Below are 19,520 nucleotides of genomic sequence, written 5' to 3'. Positions count from 1 at the left end.
ACAGCCAAGGTCTGGCTCCCTGGGCAGCTGCAGAGCTTGGTAGCTGCTGCCATGACTGCCTGCCCCGCAGAGCTTCAAATAGGGATCTAAAGACATCCTGCATTCTGGGACTCACAGGCTTTTGTCACAAGCAAGTAACAAAATCTCAAACCACATTTGTAGGGTTATATCCATAAATACAAGAAAATGCAAGTCATTGCAATCTCACATTTCCACAGGATACCTCATTCGCCCTGCCTTGTTTTCCCTCTCAAAGTGTCCCTCTGGAAAATATGCAGCTAATTGCTTCTTGTCAAATTACCGGGGAACTTTGGATAGCTTCGCAATTAACAGAAGTTTCATTTTGATTACTTTGTGCAAGTTTTGTACAGAAACGATGCTCTGAAGGCTCGTTTTAGTGAGAACACCAGTATATCAATGTAGGTGGCAATTTCTGTCTGATACAGTAACTTTTGGTTTCAGTGAGGAAAACTCCAGGACTGCCTCTTCTACCAGCGAGATCTGATGATTCTACAAATGGGAGACCCTTAAAAGTGGAATGTGAGAGGTAAAAAATTACCTTCATTTATAAACAGTGCTATTTGTAGAAGTAAAGGAACCATTAAAAGCTGTAAACAGAGGGTTCTACCACTTCTTTTCTGATTCTGTGCTCCGTATCCAGACAGACCCATATGGTTGAGGAAACCTGGCAGTGAAAAACGCTGTTCTACAACATTCACCTGAAAGTGACAGCCCAGAGAAAAAATAGGTTTGAACTTGCATCAGCAGTCCTTGGATTATTTTCATGTGAATGGCAGAGTGAAATAATTTGTGATTGCAGATAATGCATGAAGCAATTATCAGAAATATGGTATTTTGGCCCAAGGAAATTCGTGTTCAGGCAATAATTTCAAATGTTTTAAATTCTACTCTTCTGTATGAGGTGACACAAAATCCTTTTTTGGTAATGATTATATCACTAAGTCTGTCCTTGCATGCCCTTCCTTGTTAGCTATTCAAGCATTAAAAAGATTTATTAACCTTGTCTTAGGTTCAGTAGCCTCTTTTTTCAGTAGCCTCTTTTATTAACCTTGTCTTAGGTTCAGTAGCCTCTACTTTTTTTAGTTTTCAGTATTTGATATGCAAAATGTTATGTTTTTTTAAATCAAGTCCTCCAAGTAATAAACTACTGCATTTAAGAATACATAGGTGGTTTTACTCTTCTCACTTGGACCTAGAGAAGTGTGTACAGTTACAGAAACCCCAAGAATTTCTATTCTTGGTCAGCCTAGCCCAGCTACTAACAATGAAGTGGATAATATCAGATGTATAAGCAAGATATTTCAAGGTGAACAGTATAAAGCAATCAATTCTTTAACAATACACTAAGAATAATGTGTGGATATATATTATGAATTCCTTTTAAACCTATCCAATGACTTAGTGAAAATTTGACAATTTAAATTAATAATAGACTTTCACCAAGCCTTGAAAGAAATTCTAGTCCAAAGAGGTAGCATCTTTCTTTTTTTTTTTTTTGCACAGAAAAAAAGATGTATTGAATTACTTTCTCTAGAAATCCATTATTAGATATGCCTATTGCATATCATCTTTTTCATTTCTCTCTGTAAATCTTTGCAGTCTGTCTTCTTTTGGATAGTCTTTCTGTTTCTTTATCCTTTCAAAGTATATTTTCAGAACCCTTCCTATATCTACACTTTTAAAAAATAATATGAAGAATACAACATTCCATATACAACACAGAAAGAAAATAGAATAAAAATGTCAGTATTTTTTTCTCACTCTCTGTGATCTCTGCATTTTGCATCCTTTCATAGCTTCTGGGTTACACAGGTGACTTGCAGGGTTTTTTTCTGAATACTGCTTCTTAAATTATGTGCATAATATTTGAGGAAACTAGAATCAAAATGAAACAAGAACAGAAATTGAAATCAGAGGAAGAAATAAATGGGGCTGCAATAAATGACCAGAGAAAAAAATAAAGAGATCAACCAACAGAACCCAGGCTTTTCTATTATTAATACCTTCTGGAATAAAAATAAGTTGGCTTTCAGGAGACATGCCTCAAAACTTTTAGCTGCTGTAAATCTTTGAGCCATTGCCTCTATTGGGAGTGGGGAACCTCTGCAGGGATGTGCACTGGACACGGACATTTCAGCAGCTTTTCCAGCCTGAAGAATGACACGTGCAGGAGAGAAGCAAGCTGCAGTTTGTCAGTTTGCAGGGAGAGGAAAGCCAGGAGCAGTGGCCTTTGCCTCAGCCAGGTTTGCACATGACTAGAGGTGGCAGCAGTCTCTAGCAGCGGGAGGGAAGATGCCAGTGGGAAGCCTGGGTGGCAAGAGCTCATCTTCTCCATTACCACAGGCAGCTTTGGAACACACCCAAATGTGGGCTCAGGTACAACTGCAGTGTTTCTTCTGGAAGGGAGTAAGTGAAAATTCACATGCCTGAGGTTGTGGAGGTCTAATCAGTGCCAAGAGAGCACCCCAGGCTGTGTGCCCACCACCACCATCCCAGTGGTCACAGCTGGGGGCTCCTCGCCTTGGGACACAGGTGAACCATGCCCACAGCCATGGTGTGGTGCATATTGGTGTGTGTCTGCACCACAGGGCACTCCTGAGGCATCTTCTCAGTGAGCCTGCAAGTGAAACCTTCAAAATTGTCTGGAGTGCTTCCCTTCCTCCAAGGGTGGACAACCCCATGTCCTGGGGTGAGCCTGGCAGTCCCTACTTTGCACAGTTCCACACTGATGGACTGGGGAGCACACAGTGATATGGAGTGCTCCTGAAGCTGGCCTTCATCAGGAAAGAAACTCTGATTTGGGGTGAAAAATGTGACATCACTTATTTCAGTTTCAGCATCAGCCTGAGAGAAATGCACTGAGCTTGCTGAGCAGCACACAGGGCCTGGCACATTTCTGCTGCCCTTGGGAGGGCACTTTGGGGTGGTGGGAGAGCTCCAGAAGTGCCAGCCCTTCTTTTCTGGTACTGCTTGGGGCAAGGCTGGCATTGTGGGATCGAGGGGAACCTCTGGTCCCTGAGGCAGGAGGCTGCCTTCAGCCTACAGAAATGGAGGTACAACATGTGCCTACTGTGGCTGCTGCACATGGGAGTAAAAATATGGGAAATCACAGAGATAATCACAGAATATCCTGAGTTGGAAGGGACACACAGGGATCATTGATTCCATCTCGTGGCCCAGCACAGGACACCCCAAGAGTCACACCCTGTGCCTGAGACCATTGTCCAAACTCTGTCAGGCCTTATGCTCAGGACCACACCCTGGGAAGCCTGTTCCAGTGCCCCAACCACCCTCTGGGTGAAGATCCTAAATGTCCATTGCCACAACTCCAGGCCATTCCCTCGGGTCCTGTCACTGGTCACCACAGAGAAGAGATCAGTGCCTGCCCCTCCTGTTGTGAGAGAGGTGCAATGAGGTCTCCCCTTAGCTCCCTCTTTTACAAGCTGAACAATCAAGTGACCTCAGCTGCTCCTCACACAGCTTCCCCTCAAGGTCCTTCACCATCTCTGTTGTCCACTGGGTGCTCTCTAATTGCTTAATTTTTTTTTTTTATATTTTGTTACCCAGAACTGTCCCCAGCACTCGAGGTGAGGCTGCCCCAGTGCAGAGCAGAGCAGGAAAATCCCTTGCCTGGCTGGTGATGCTGTGCCTGATGCCCCCAGGACAGGGTTGGCCCTCCTGGCTGCCAGGGCACTGCTGACTCAGGTTCAACTTGCCATTGACCAGGGCTCCCAGGTCCCTTTCCATGGACTGCTCTCCAGCTTCTCGTTCCCCAGTCTGTACCTCAAGAGTGGCCCTGTAGAACACTAAGAAAGCTCCTCCTGCCCGAAATGGGACACTAGAATGAACTATAACAACACAGGCCGTAATACAGCTGTCTGCCTTGAGCCTGCATGGCATGCCTGGATAGATATTATTTCATGATGACCTGATACCATCTGTAAATTTTCTTTGGATAACAGGGTTGAGAAGCCATTCTCCCAGCTGTGGATGAAGAGCTGAAAATACATGCACGTGTTGCTTATGTGCTATAGCTGTGTTAAGTGCTTTTTTCCCTCCCAGGAATGATGTAGTGTGACAGGGTGGGGATGCAATGTTACTGTTAGTTTTACAATAATGATCTTTTGATATTTGCTCTAAAATTCTGTCACATATTTTTACTCCATCTTCAACAGGTGTTAATCTCTTTGCAGAAACAGCTGAGCATTTGGCTTTGCTCAGCTGTTTCTAATCAGAGCCAAAACAGTCCTGAAGCAATCATAGTATTTTTCTTTTAAAATTGTCTATGCTTATTTAAAAAGAAATACTGCGTTTCTGTGTGGCTCTGGCTAAATGGGTCTTCCTCTGCCTCCATAATACCTGTTTAAAATAATGCAGAGCCAGCTGGAGCCCAGTTGCCCAATTTTGCTCTTTCAACACACTCTGAAATGTTCAGAGAACAGACACTAAGTAGGGGAAGAGCCAGCCAGTGAGCCTCCCCTTTATTCTGATTTGCTGCAGGGACCCAGTGGTCTGCAAGGTGGTTGGGATGGATGGGCAAAGTGCCTGAAAGATGAGATCATCTATACAGTGTGGTGGTGCTGTCATCATGCACAGAGCAGGCAGCATCACTGGCTTTAATAACTGGAGGTTAACATTCAGCAAAACACCTCTAATATTCTCGGAAGATAATCACATGGAGATCAAAGAATATGTTGCACATCTGCCACAGAAACACAGTCTGAATGCAGCAGCTCAGGTGAAGTCTGTGTCTTGCTGAGCTTGCATCTGACTCTGGGGGTGCCACTGCCTCCTCCCCCTGACCATGGGTTCAGCAGAGAGAACCTTCTGGTATGGCCTTTTGGGCTTTGACCACTAGAAGAAATTTCATCAGGCTGCACCATGTGTTTATTGTCAGTATGCTGAATGAGTTTTGGCCCTTGAGGTAACTAAGAATTAATGGTTTTTATAAGTCCCATCAGAAATTCTGGTCCATCATGGGCTCACGTATGAAATTTCTGCATTTGAGGACTATGTTATTGCAACAACAGTGCCTCCTCTAGTAGAGGGACATTTGACTATCTGTAAATCTCATATTGCTTTACAAAGAAAATTCCGGAACATAAATCCTGGAAATTCACAGTAAATGTCAAACCTGGAGGAAATCCAAACACATACTGGTGTTAAAATGTGCATACCTGGGAAAAGCTATTAATTTGGTTTGCAAAGCAGAGAATGCTGGTGACCAGTAAGTTAGGCATTCCTTTCTCTTGATCAGGAAGTATCCCTACAGAAAAAAGCTGGAGCAAGGCTGTCTCAATGAAAGGGTTTGTGGTCCTGTGGCAAACCAAATCCTCACTTCTCTCTCTTTCCCTCTGCAGCTTCCTTCCTTCCTTCCTTCCTTCCTTCCTTCCTTCCTTCCTTCCTTCCTTCCTTCCTTCCTTCCTTCCTTCCTTCCTTCCTTCCTTCCTTCCTTCCTTCCTTCCTTCCTTCCTTCCTTCCTTCCTTCCTTCCTTCCTTCCTTCCTTCCTTCCTTCCTTCCTTCCTTCCTTCCTTCCTTCCTTCCTTCCTTCCTTCCTTCCTTCCTTCCTTCCTTCCTTCCTTCCTTCCTTCCTTCCTTCCTTCCTTCCTTCCTTCCTTCCTTCCTTCCTTCCTTCCTTCCTTCCTTCCTTCCTTCCTTCCTTCCTTCCTTCCTTCCTTCCTTCCTTCCTTCCTTCCTTCCTTCCTTCCTTCCTTCCTTCCTTCCTTCCTTCCTTCCTTCCTGTTGTAACCCAGATCCAGTCCTGGTGGTCTGGCACTGCTGGATTACTCTGCCCTGAGGTCTGAAGGATTTTCCCTGTCATTCCCCCTTACCAGGTGTCCTACATATAAAAAATAGCCTCCAGAAAATCACAACAGGATAATGTGTTCTATTTGTGTTACTTCTCAGTGTGACAGTAGTCCCTTAGGATGGTCACAGATGGAGTGACTTTCTGCAGCCCTGGAAACATTCTAATGGCTTCAATTATTTCTCCACATCTCGGTGTTGTTGTTGTTTTTTTTTTTTTTTTAATACCAAACATATAGTCAAACCCTGTATATTTTTAAACTTTTATTTGACATATTTTAGAATCATCTCTATAATCTTTGTGTTGTATATTACATTATGTTACAGACCAACAGTATTGTTAAAGAAGTCTATTTTAATTTTTGTTACATTCTGTCACACAGGTGGTTGTTTCATGTGAAGTGCAAGAAGGGGCAGGGGGAGTATAAGATACTCTCAGAAAGCTCAGAGAGGAAACTCAGGCATCAAGACAAAAGATCTAATAAGTCTTGCAGTTAGAGCAGCAAATTTGGTGGGCTGTGCTAGAAGGGCTGCTCAAGGGTGAGGGAAACAGTGCATTCAGTATCAACACTGGAGCAGCCTGGGCTGATGCTGAACAAACTGATAGTCACCTGCAGGATGACAGGCTCTGTGTGGCAGTGTGGGAAGTACAGAATTTGGGCAGGGCTTGTTTGGCCTTCACTGTGAAATCTGCCCTCCTCTGCTCTCCATGCATCCTCATTTACTCATGAGGATCATATTAAACTAGGTCATTAAGTAAGGTCTTGAAGGAACAGGGAGAGAAAGAAAATTTTAAGCTTTTGACAAATGCTGGAAAGAAAGAACACAACTGGCAAAGCTTTAAGGAACTAAACAATATTTGCTTGTTTTCTTCTTTAAGAATTAAACTGGCCAGTTTAATTATTTTGCTCTGTCAGTTCATAGATATTGAACAAATAGGCAAGAAATGAAAACATGTCTCTCCAATCAAGGGGTTTTCAGCAATATTAAAACTAAAGATGCTTCTGATCAAGTGCCAGAGTAGACATGTTACTTACTATATGCTGTCAGAAAGAGAATTTCCCAATTCTTATTTCTGTTCAGATGTTGTACTTGCATATGCTATGAAAAGAAATGAAAATTGAACACTGTGGAGAACACATAGGGTTACTATTCTACAATAGGCAGATCATTGGACAAATCAATATCGGAGGTTCTATTGGCTTTTTCCTCCTCCCCAGATCAAATACAGCTATTAATTAGTGTTATTCATGGTTCTGCTGCCTTTTGCAAAATATACTCATTAAAAATGCTTCTTGGTTCAAATGGTTCTTCATAAATTGTTGTCAACTGCAGTTTACAAATGAGAAAGAATTTGAAGCAAAAGTACATAATGTCCAAGAGGCAATCAGAAAATAATAAATAGAAAAAGTTTTATCTGGAGAACACGTGTAGCACAGTAACATTATTATACTTCAAGCCTAAACAATAAAATGAAGAAAATCATTAAGTACCTATTAGGATTTCCTACAGCAGCTCTAGAGAATTGGATACCTTATTTAAAAAAAAGTGACATTATAAACTACACCAAATTCCCTATTACGAGAAGTTCATTTTGGGCCTTTTGCACACGCCATCTGTGAGTTAAAAAGAGGCCCTACTGCACAGCCCTTTGTGCTGCAGAGTGCTGGTCATGGTCATGCAACACCTCAGAAATGGGGCCGGGGGCAAATTCCCTGAAATCTGTTTCTTTACCACTCGAGCAGCTGTCTGGGGATGGCTAGACACGATGAAGTGCTGTACATAATTATTTTATCCATGGCTGAATGATGGCCAGCTTTGCTGGAAAGCCAACAGCTGTTTAATGGCGTATAGTCACGTGCTGTACCAGTCTATCCAGAGAAGGGATAAATACATAATCCAGCTGATGTCTCAGGTCATAGTTGAATAACCCAGTCTGGAAGTAAGTCAGAACAAAGAAGGCGTCCTGATAGGTTCATTTTTACCACAAAGCCTTTAGTAGCACCAGGGATGCCCAGGTGATGCCTTTCACCCAGGTGGCTTCTGAGGAGTGCAATGTCTCAGAGCAGTATTGTGCTGAGCACTTGGCATAGGGCTGTTTAACAGCTGTGACACTCCTCCTGAGTATCTCTGACACTCCCGAGACTCAAACATTTCACATATAATGTCTTGCACTGTATTTGCATTCTTAGCAAGGCTCATTGCTCCATGTTTGCATAGTAAAATATGTGTTCCCCAAATCTGGTCAGTGCTACAGGGTTTATTAAACATTTTCCTATTGGTCTTCCCAGGAAGTCCTGGAAAGGAGGTGAGTGAGTCACATCTACAGTCATCTTACAGGCTGGTTTCTGTATGGGATGCCAGAAAGGACAGGGCTCAGCCTCTTCCCCAGCTCCCAGAGGCAGGATGGAGAGGATGAGTAGGGCTGTCTGTTGACCTGGGGATGCCACAGCTCCAAGGCTGGATGCTGCCCCATTCCCTGGGCAAGGGGTCAGTTGTGGCAATGGCCACTTGCATGCCCTGCAGCACAGCATGGAGTTTAGGGACTGCAGCTACCTTTTGGAGGCCTGTTTTGTTCTGATAATGCTATTTTTTGCCTTTCCTAGATTCAGTCTTGTATTTATTCATACGTCAAATTATTTTCTAATAACTGTAGCATGAATGACATACATGAAAAGCCATAGTCCTCTATTCCAAGAACTTGAACTCCATATGACAGCCAGTGTCCAGTGCTGCCATCCTCCGACTTCCCTTGTCCTGGTGCTGTCAAAGCCAAGCATAGAAAGGCAGCCAGGTTTTGAACTCTTTTAACAATGTCATGGATCCTACTTCTAATAAAAATTTACTATGTCAGTAAAACTTAGAGGAAGGAAAAACCTCACTTTCGTCTGTCTCTTTTATAGCTGCCTGTCCTGTCTCAAATTTCCTTCCAAAATTTAGTGGTTTGGATTGTACTCCTGTCCTTCTGTCCAAGAAGGTCCTGGCTTTGAGGAAGGAAACTAATTTTGGGTACCTGTATATGTGTTTAATTTACAAGGTGCAATGAGAGGTCCTACTATCAATTACTGATTCATGCTGTCAGACAGGGTCAAGTCCTCAACATGACAGATGAGTAGGGCAAAAGGAGGCTGCTTGAAGCTTATTAATTAATCTTCAACAAATGAATCTTCCTGAATAAAAAAACCCCAAACAAAAACAACCTACTATTCACAGAGTAAGAATCATGCACACAGAAAGTATAGTCACCTTCCAAAATTGCCATGGAAATGTAGCACCTTGTGGTATAGAGATTGTGTTTCTCATAAATTATTTCTTACATTGGAACTAAGAAACTTTATATTAAAGCAACTTTAAGGCTAATATAATACCTAGACTCGTCTGTTCTCAGGAATATCTTTGAAAAATATTGGTATCTTGATAATTTCCCATTTTTCTTATTATCAGCTCCCCTCCTTATATCAGAGTGCTATCAATGTGAATAAAATGTCATTCCTTTGAGAGAAATGCTTTAAAAATTATGATTGGTGGTTTAGTGTGACAAAAAATGGGAAAAGACAATCTTAAGCATGGTCATTAAAGAAAAAAATCACAGCATTTAAAGAATATATTATTCTCCAAGGAAAATGTTAGGACAAATGGGACAAATAGTCCATATTTTACAAAAGGAACATTTAAGATCTTTTAGTGTTTTACACTAGTTGTCAAAACTACTCCAAATAATGTATCCTCTTTCTTATATTCTGTAGCGCGGGTACTTCCTAGCTCTGTGCTCCTGGTCCAGGATCCTGGATGAGAGGAAATGTGAAAATACAGGTTGTGTTCACCAGTGACCAATGCTGAGAAATTTGTCACCTGAGCAATGAATTACCTAAAAAGAGTTGACTAAGATGGTGTAGGACACTGCAAATGTTCATGCTACTGTAGAGCTTCATGTCAATAGAGGTATTGGGCTGCTTTTAATTGGGTGCTGTATTTCTATAAGGGCCTGTGAAGGCAGATCTTGTATTGAGATTGAACTCCTTTACATTAGCATAAAAATGGATGATTTTTGGTCTCTTTCATGCAGCATACAGAAGCATTTTCACAAAACCCAGAATCCAGTCAGTGAATCACAGGAGCAAATAATTAGAAACGGAAATGCCCTGCTGGGTTATTGAGTTCTTTCCTCTTAAAATGCAAATATATTTCCTATGATACATATTTTTTCTTGTGAAGTTCACTCTTGAATCATGCTTCATGACCATTTCATCTTTTTCCTGTGCATATCATCCCACAGGTTCAGCTATTAAGTGCCTCACTTATGTCTCATTAATCTTGGTTTTATCTCTTGACTGTATCCTTGTTATCATGTTCTCTAAGAATTAAGGAGAGCTGTGGGAAAATCTGTTTGCATGAAATGACATTTAGATTTCTCCAAAACTGCAAATGTAACATTTTTGAGGTTCAAATATGTTTTGCTAACCTTTCACGTTTCTTCATCCTTTGAATTTTTTCATTTCTGATCAGGACAAGAATCTGAAATAGCAAAATATATGAAGAAAATTATTCCTGTGATATTTTGGGAAAGAAAGAAAATTAGCATCTCATAAAGCCTTCCTTCTGTCTAGGTACTTTTTGAGAAACAGAAGGAAAATTAATTAATTTTGTGTTCTTCTGAATACCCATGAAATTATCCCAAGTAGTGTTTCGTTTGGTGGGCTGTTTCCCATATGGTGGACATTAAATATGACCTATTCTTCAGAGCAAGCCTGACAAATAGAAATAAGAAATATACAGATTTAATCACAGACATTACAAGTATTCAAAATAAACCTTATTCTCTTAGTTTGGAGATCCTAATTTGACAGCATTCTTGGAGAATGATGATCTACTAATATTCCTGGATACAGCTGAGAGAATAAGCTCGAGAATTACTGGTTCTTGTTAATTTAATAGCTTGTTCTGTGCAAAGTAGCTGTAGCCTTAATAAGGCTGTTACCTTAATAGGGGAGAATGACTGTGCAATATCTCAGGAAAGGAAGTCCCTAAAGTGCAGACAGGTACATGACTCACCACCTGGAACTGAGAGAAGGTTCAGACAGACCTTGCCATGGATACCTGGTCCACTGGCGTCCAGGAAGACATTGTGACCACTCACCAAGTCATGCAATTACTAAGAGTCTGCAGAAGCAGAGGTCTGCCCTGCAGGAGGATTGCCCATGGGGTGCAGAAGAGGATTCTTGTTGACTGTTTCAACACCTTATGAAAAATATGACTTTATTTAGAAATCCCAATGGCTCTTCTGTAGGCAAAACAGCTACTCACTTCAGGTCTGAGTAGTGACTCCAAATTCAGGTCCTGTCTCTGAATTATTCATCAGTGCTTGCTTTATTTTTTCAGCTCCCTGTGAGCATTTTGTGATCCTGGGAGAGAGTGATTTGATATGCCAAAATCCTATCTAACCCTCTGTGCAGGGGGCTGCATTTCATCTCCTCTTGTCCTCGATGCAGCAGCAAGGAAGTGTTGGGACACCAATTTTTGTCCCTTTGTCCAGCCTCACTTGATAGTGAATCAGATAAAATTTAATGGAGGTGATAATTGCTTTTTCCAGTCACTGTATTTTTCTTTTTAATTTCATTGTTGGCTAATGATCTGTCTATTTTTTCATCTTGCATGTCTACAGGGCTGAAGAACAGTTCCTCAAATTACTCCCTGGTGAATACATCAGTAAGTGGCTACTTCCTAGGAATTTTGTAATACTCCACAACTAATTAAATCTATTTCAGGAGATGTAAATCAGGAAGGATTTTTTTTCTTGTCCAGCACTTTAAAGCTCCATATCTGAAAACTTCCTACAAATGGGAAGGAAATGCCTTTATCCCTTTGTGACCAATGAAGCTTCTTTTTTGATTATTTTTTTGGTTTGTAGCTCAGGTGTGTGCCTCATAGACCAGACTGACATTGCTATTCTTTGTCTTGCTCACAGGGACTGTCTTTATCCATGTTTTGGACACTTCTGCCTTGTGGATAGTCTCTGCAAGCAACAGAGATTTTCATTATTATGTATAATTTGCAGCTGGGAGCACAGAGCTATTGCATGACACAGAAAATCTGTCAGCTTGAAGTTCTGACTCAGGTGATGCTTGACCATGACAGCTTTGCTTTTGGTCTGAGCCCTGTTCAGACATAGAAAACATATAAAAACATAATAGTTGAAAACTGATACTTTTGAAATTATACAAAATGGACTTTTACTTGCAGCTTCAAAGATGACAAAGTGTTCTCTGGTCCAGTAGTGGCTTTGACAGTTTTTCATGAAGAAAACACTTGTTAGGGGCCACTGCCTTCTTTTTTCAGGGATGTCCTGCCTGAGAGTGGAGAAATGGCAAACAGAAGAACAGGCAGAGTTCATATCTAATATGACAAAACTATTCCTACCTTCCCCATTTCCTGTCTTCCCTGTCTTCTGATGGATGGGATGCCGTGCCACTCATTCATCATTTATGGTACCTCAGTAAGGTAGCATAACCCCATGGGAATTTTATGGAATCTGGAAGGTTTATGTAAATATCTAAAAACTTCTCCAGAATGTTGTTAGCCCACATGTCCTGATATGTTTTCCACCAATATTTGGCATTCATATACAGATACAGTCCCTCTTTTGTAATTGATCACTTCAAGCCCAGGCATCTAAATTAGATGGGTGTTCTCATTAGATGATGGATGCTTTTGTGTGTTTGCAGAAACACAGTGGAGGGTTGCATTATTTTCTTAGTCAATCATCTGAAGGTGGAGAAATGAAATGCAAATTATTACTTACATCTTTTCTGTGTTTGTATGTCTAGAAAAACTAATTGTGGGAGAATTCACCTTGATAATGAGCTATAACCAACATTTTCTGGTCATTAAAAAGTAAGGAAACTTGGGATATGAAAAGTAGAGAGACCAGACAATGGCAGCCTGACTAGGGAACAGAAACTGCTGATGTTAAAACAAGGAAAATTTCCTTTGCCCTCTAACTTAGCCAAGGAGAACCTTGTTCATCAGTATTTGCAAGTAGTAAGTCCATTATGCAAATAGCTTATAATAGTTTACTGCTGTTTTCTTCCAGTTCTTTCTGTTCTGACAACAGCTATTGACATATAAACACAAAGTTGGAAGTCCTGCAGTTATCAAAATTATAATTTGTTTTAAACCTTTTCCTGTGGGGCAGAGACATTTTCTTTCTTCTCAGATTTATTAAGCCATTTAGCATCCCCTTGGTTCTAACAGTACAAATGTTAGTGGGATTGTATTGAAGAGTGGATCAATGAGATGAGAAGTCATCAAGAGCAAAAGCAGGTCAGGACTTCTCCAGTGACCCCCAAATGAGCAGGATTAATTTTTGCAGAATCACTCAATGGGGGGATGCTGTTGGAACTAATGGGGAAGATGGGTTTTAATTATGAAACTATCCAGGAATACAATGAACCAACAGATTAGATGGAGACAACTGAGAAGAGTTGGTGATTTTTCTTCAGAAGGTAGAGACAGCAGAAGAGAGGATCTGGGGTTAATTAAATCCTAACCAGTAGGCTGTGAGTGCTTGGAAGGGAGGAAAGCATAAAGCTTCTGGCTCCTGTGTAGGAAGGAGAAAAAGCAACAAAACGGAGACCACAGGTGGGCAAAAAGCTGGATTCCGCCAAATCAGAGGCCACCTAGCTCAGGGCACTCAGGAAGCAAATCTGGGTAAAGGGAGCTGAGGTGAGTTTTGTGTTGCTGACAGGAATAGTATGAAGAGCATAGCTAGAAACCCTCCCTGTGCTAGGACAGTGAGGAAGAGTAGTGAGAGACCCACTGGCTGAATCATCATCTTCTCACTTACCCAAGCCCAAGAAACATTTGTATAGAAATTGGAAATTAGGTTAACTTAGATTAGCATGAGTATAAAATGTTATTACAGACAAAATAAGAAGGCTCTACTATGTGGTTTGATGGTTACAAAAATTGCTTTTGAAAATGAGCAAAAATAGGATGATGGTACTTGCCTCACCCTGTCTCTTGATTATTCTTTCTGTTGTTCTGGAGTATTTACTAAACTTATTTTTACCTTCTCATATCCCTGCCCCTTTTAAAAATAAGAACATTTCCTCTCAGATTACTGTATTAGTTTTGGAACAATGGGACAGACTTTGCTACAATGAAGAGGGAAAAAGAATCCAAAAATGAGAAAAACAGTGAGAAAACCACAGAATTCTTAGTTTAAAATCTCAGAGAAAATGGGATGATTTAAATTAAGAACTACTTGCAAAAGCAGGGCTCCATTATAATGTACCCTCTGTAGGGGTGAAATTTGCAGTGTGCTCTTGTAAAATTTCCAAATTCACTAGAGCAAAGAGAGCACCTGACATGCAGACATATCTGAACAGCTTAAAACTCCCTGCTGTAGCAAAAGCCTGGGGCAGACAAACCCCCCTTAAAATGTGCTCCTAAAGTAAATACATGAGAGAAGGGATGGGAAAAATATGCTCCAAGAGACTTCTGTCTCAGCTGGAGTTGACCCCTGAGCAAATACCGGGGTTTCTTAACCCTATTGCCCAGCCATCTGAGCGAACAGTTCCATCACCCAGCCTGAAAAGAAATTCAATTCCACCTGAGTTTAATCTTCCCTAAAAGCAGGTCTTGGGACTTCCTACCTATTATCTGTGACCTCCTTTGTAGTTTTCAGCTACTCTCTGGTTATCTTACTTTTGCTTAACCCTCTACTGCATCCTTATCTCTCCAGACTTACCTTCACCCCTTTCCTGCTGTAATGACTGTCTCTGTGCTGTGCCTGCTCATTTTTTGTCTTTGAATTGCCTGGATTGGTCTCTCCTAGGTGCCTCTTTTCTTAGAATTACACATTTTATTCTTTCATCCTTCACCTTAGGTACATTTTAGTGTTCTTTTCTTCTAAGTAGGTTCTTAGCAGGTAAAGTTCACTAGCTAAAGTTCAGACCCTGTGAAGAGAGGATTGATTCTTACCAGGTGTGACTATGCAGTCAGATTTCTAGTGGGAGAATTTCAGCTGGTTCCTTATATCCTTCATTGTTCGGTAACGGGGCAGGTTCTCACTTCATGCACATGTATCTGAAGTCAGCATAGACACTTGCATCCTAGTCACTAACATTGTTTCAAAATCTTTCCTGCTATATCCATTACCAAATAATATTTTTTTTAGTGTTCTGGGTGGAATGTGTATTTATGAAATTTTTAGTAATTTCTTGGTGTCAGTGTAAAACAATCTATTTGTGGTGTTTGGAGAATTCTGGGATTGAGACCATTTAAAATTATTGTCACATCAATGGCAATGAAAATGAAGTAAAAGCTGTGATCAAGAGTCCTTATTCTGTTTTTTTTTTATTTTAACAAGAGAATTTAAATACGCCTGCAAGTGCAAGCTGAGTGTTGCACTTCCCTTTCTTAAGTCTTCAGAGTTGCTAATTATTTCTCTCTAGTAACATGTGTTAAAACCCTGTCATTTATTTCTTGCTCGCTGTTCTACCTATATGGGGAAGGGAAGAAAAAGCTCATCAGATGAGTCACACACCCTGAAAACATAACAGTGATTTGAATTAGGGCAAAGGCTTCTCTGAAATGCACCCTCTCCTGCTCCTTCAAACACCTCATTGCTTGCTCATTATTAAATGCCTACAAGTATGTGAATGTATGGGATATTTGTATAAAGCACAGATGGTTGTAGAGACCTGCAGTCTGCTGTACATTCATTTACACAAATATGATGGTGGTATCCTTGCAGCAGCCTTTCAGTACCTGAAGGGGATCTACGAAAAAGTCAGAGGGGGGCATTTTACAAGGGCATGTAGTTACAGGACAAAAGGGAATGACTTCAAACTGAAAAAAAGGAAGGTTTAGATTAGGTGTTAAGAAGAAACTCTTTACTGTGAGGGTGGTGAGGCCCTGGCACAGGTTGTCCAGGGCAGCTGTGGATGCCCCCACCCTGGAAGTGTTCAAGGCCAAGTTGGATGGGGCTTTGAGCAACCTGATCTAGTGGAAGGTTGTCCCTGGTGGAATCATGGTCCCTGACCATGGCAAGGGGGTTACAAATTTTTGATCATTAATGTTCTTTCCAACCCAAACCATTCTATTACTGTATTCATGATGATTCTATTCATGCCATTCTTGTCTGCAGTAGTAAATCTGTCTAAAGAGAAAATTAGAGGGGAGAAAAGTGGACTGGGAGAGTGCTACCTGATGACCCACTGGTGATCTGATTATTCTTGGCTAAAGTCAGAAGACAAAAGGAAAATAATGAAACTTTTGTTTCTTTTCTCAGGGGCTATGGACGGAGGTTACGTAACTTTAGTTCATGCTTGTATTACAGTGACATGACTGTTCTTGAAGGACCTTCGTTACATGGGTTCTTATAACATTTGCATTTATATATTTCCCTGGAAATATTTATTAAAGTCATGAAACCATAACACTAATTTTATAATGTATATTTAAAGGAAAAAATAATATAAAACATTTAAAAAGTCAATTTCTATTTGAATTCTTGAGTTTTTTATTTGATATTTTTTCCTTTAAAAAATACATTTGCATCTTGATCAGGATGTATTTACTTTTTTTCTCTAAGCTTTTATAAATTTTATTGAAAAAAATTATCTACAAAATGCTCCTATAATAATAAGAGTAAGTTTCTCCTTCTTACTCAGGGACCCAGTTGTCTTACCAGTGCTTTCCATCAGATGAAAGAACACATGTTATATTATTATGCTCATTAAAGTAAGACTAATGCTGAGTTTGAGGACAATATTAAGTAATACACAATCATATTTTAAGGAGCAATTTCTGTCCCTAGAGCAGCAAAAGGGGCAAAAAGCAGGAGGTGTGGGTGAGCAAAATTGCAGAAACTTTACATCACAAAGGATGCTCCTACCCTAAAGCCTTCAGGCTCATTACTATGCCTTTGGCACTCAGGATGGTGAAAACATGCCAAAATATCTTGGTGTGATGAAAAATCACACCTTGCAGCAGTCTCACTTTTCTGCCCTACCTGGTCCTGCTCTGCTCATTAGTTATCCTTAAATGTATCTCCAGTGTGTATTGTTCCTCATCCCTGTCCAACAAGGGCTGGATAACAATCCAGTCCAACAATCAGATGCATTTCCTCTATACCTCCCCTGGTCTAATGCATGCTACTCTCTGTGCCTGTCTCTGTTGCCTCCTCTCTGACCTCTCAGGTGCTTCTTACTTTGTCCTGCTGTTGGCAGGACAGGGTGCTTTTGGAAACATTTCTGTGCTGTCTTCTTGTGTAACACTCCATTCCCCAGTGTCTCCAACCTCCAGCACCTTTATCAAGCTTTCCTGACAAGATTGGCTTCCTGTGCCTCTCCTTCATTAAATGATTCTTAGGGAGAGAAGGGATTGGGACATTTATTTCCCTCTGCTGTCAAGCCTGTTGCTGCCTCTGTGAGCCTTTGGAGATCAGAGAGGTAGAATCATCCCCCTTCTCTTTGGGGTGACTGGCTCCCCTTCATATTCTTTCAGTTTATCCATGATTCTTACTCCTTAGGTCCTGTAAGCATTAAAGCAATTTGTGGTGTTTCTTGGGAGATCCCAGGATATTGTTCTTAGAATGGAATATTGAAGATTTTGCACAATACTTATTGAAAACCCCATAGGATTCCTTTTGTTCTTTGAAAGCTTTCAAGATCTAGCCCCACATTTTCCAAATATTTGGGATTAAGTTGTTTGCAATGTGATGCTGTATCCTCTGGAATGCATGTCTCCAAAAATGTGGCCCATATTGTTTATGACAGAGAAAAAAGTCTAATGAAAGAAGCTTCATTCAGGTTTATGTGCAAGGGGAATTTCTGACAGAGCCTTTGGAAGTCAGCCTAAAGTGAGGATAATTTCAACATTTTTTTCCCCTTTCTATACACTTTGCTAATTTCTTACATGTGCTTCCCCGCCCTACCCCCCGCCCCTAGCATTGATAATTTGCTCAAAACTTGGTAAAATGATAATAATTCTATGGGCAATTAAACCACATTATTTTAAATGAAATTAGAATTTACTGTCTAGCCTAATACTGTGGTAAGACACACACACAAAAAAATACTTGAGCATCCTGTTAGAAATGGGTAAACTAATTTCATCTCAGCTGCAGAAACATTTTGAATAATCTCTTTCTCTTTCATGGAATTTAGAACATGGAAAATCAGGATCTAGGTTTCACTTTCTTAAAATGAGGCCACTGTAGTAACTCAGACACTGTCTGGTGTAATAGACAGAAGAATCTGATCCTTGTATTTTTGCTGAATTTTGCCCTTACAAAGAAAAATGGAAATAAATGAGAAAGACCCAATTTACTAACAATCTGCATGACACAATCTCCATAAATTGTCTTAATAGAGCAATTTATAAAAATTGTGGTAGTATATTAAAGAGAGCGATTTACAAAATCTTTTTAGAATAATAAGCTAAGAATTGCTGGTAATGCATCTATATTTTCAAATATTGTTTATGTATAAAACAAATTGACTGTCTGTTCTCGTTTACCCTGTGTTATGTTAATATCAAGTATAGACAAGTGCGAATAATGAAATACTCAGATTTTTTGTTTACCTACAGATTGCATAGATGGTCAACACATATTTTAGATGCATCACACCTTTTTAGGAGAAAAAGATTTCTCAGCTGGACTGTTGCTGGAGTTTTTGTTTATGAATTACTGAAAAATGTTTTTCTGAAACTGTTTATCTTGTCACTCTGACATAAATCTCAGCATATGAAATTAATACATTAGGACTGCAGTGAGCCACTCTCAGCTAAATGAAGTGCTTCAAAATCCATTTGGAGTTTAGTTGTCCCTCCCAACATAACAATGATGATTTAACAGGAGATGCTACAATGAAGTTTACATGGCTGACACTGTGTAAGGATTTAAGAAAAATCCTTAACAGAAAAAATAATGGAACGACTGCAAGATGTGCTGCTTTATCCCTGATCATGGAGGGATGAATCCTGCCCTGTAGTTGCTCAGCTCCTGGAGGTGGGCTCTGAAGAATGGCTGCATTGTCCCAGGTAGTCATGAAGTCCTGAAGGCAACTGAGTTTGCACCCCAAGAGCATGGGGCTCCCCTTGGCTGAACACAGAGCCCCTGGAAGAACTGGGTCTGTCCTGCCAACCTTCTGCTGCCTCCTCCTAAATCTCTTTCTTCTTCTGTAGCACCTTGCTGCAGTGTGTGGTGCCCCTCAGCTAAGCAGAACAAGCTGAAACCTCTGGCTAAAGCTGACCAGATGGGACTGCAAAGTGCTGTACATATCCAGCTACAGGTAAAGCCAGAATGAGGTGGTGGTGGGAACAACTCCATCTGCTTCTTTCAAGGGAGCAGTACATGGAATGATCCCCCAAGGCTTGTGTATAGGGTTTCCCCCTTGCTGAGCTCCAGGATGCCAAAAGCTCACCCCAAGCAAGGACTACCCCATGGCTTAGGTGTGTTAGGGTGAGTCAGAAGTTGAAGACAGGTTTGGACTTGTTTAAAGACAAATGTATATGCAGTTGTGGGACTTTGTTTCATGTTATTTTATCTGGCAAAGACACATTGCACTGCAGAGCAAAAGTAGGAATTGAGGTGGGTCAGTGTGTGCATATATGGAGGTTATAAATATTGTGACCTGCTCCAGGGCTGGGGTTGATGGTTTACTCCTTCCCATCTCAACACATC

The 19,520-nt window shown here is 40.7% G+C and overlaps 1 long non-coding RNA gene across 1 annotated transcript in view; it reads left to right on the top strand.

Annotated features, from left to right (window-relative positions):
* Positions 1-19,520, top strand: part of LOC135298217 (uncharacterized) — a 152,644-nt gene that overhangs the window by 6,682 nt on the left and 126,442 nt on the right. The window contains exon 3 of the long non-coding RNA XR_010360229.1: positions 463-547. This is a non-coding gene — a long non-coding RNA (uncharacterized LOC135298217). The remainder of the gene's footprint in view (positions 1-462; positions 548-19,520) is intronic.

This window comes from Passer domesticus, chromosome 3 (assembly GCF_036417665.1).
Source record: "Passer domesticus isolate bPasDom1 chromosome 3, bPasDom1.hap1, whole genome shotgun sequence".
Classification (NCBI taxonomy): domain Eukaryota; kingdom Metazoa; phylum Chordata; class Aves; order Passeriformes; family Passeridae; genus Passer; species Passer domesticus.
The sequence above is the reverse complement of the archived record's forward strand: the minus strand, read 5'-3'. Positions and strand labels throughout refer to the sequence as shown.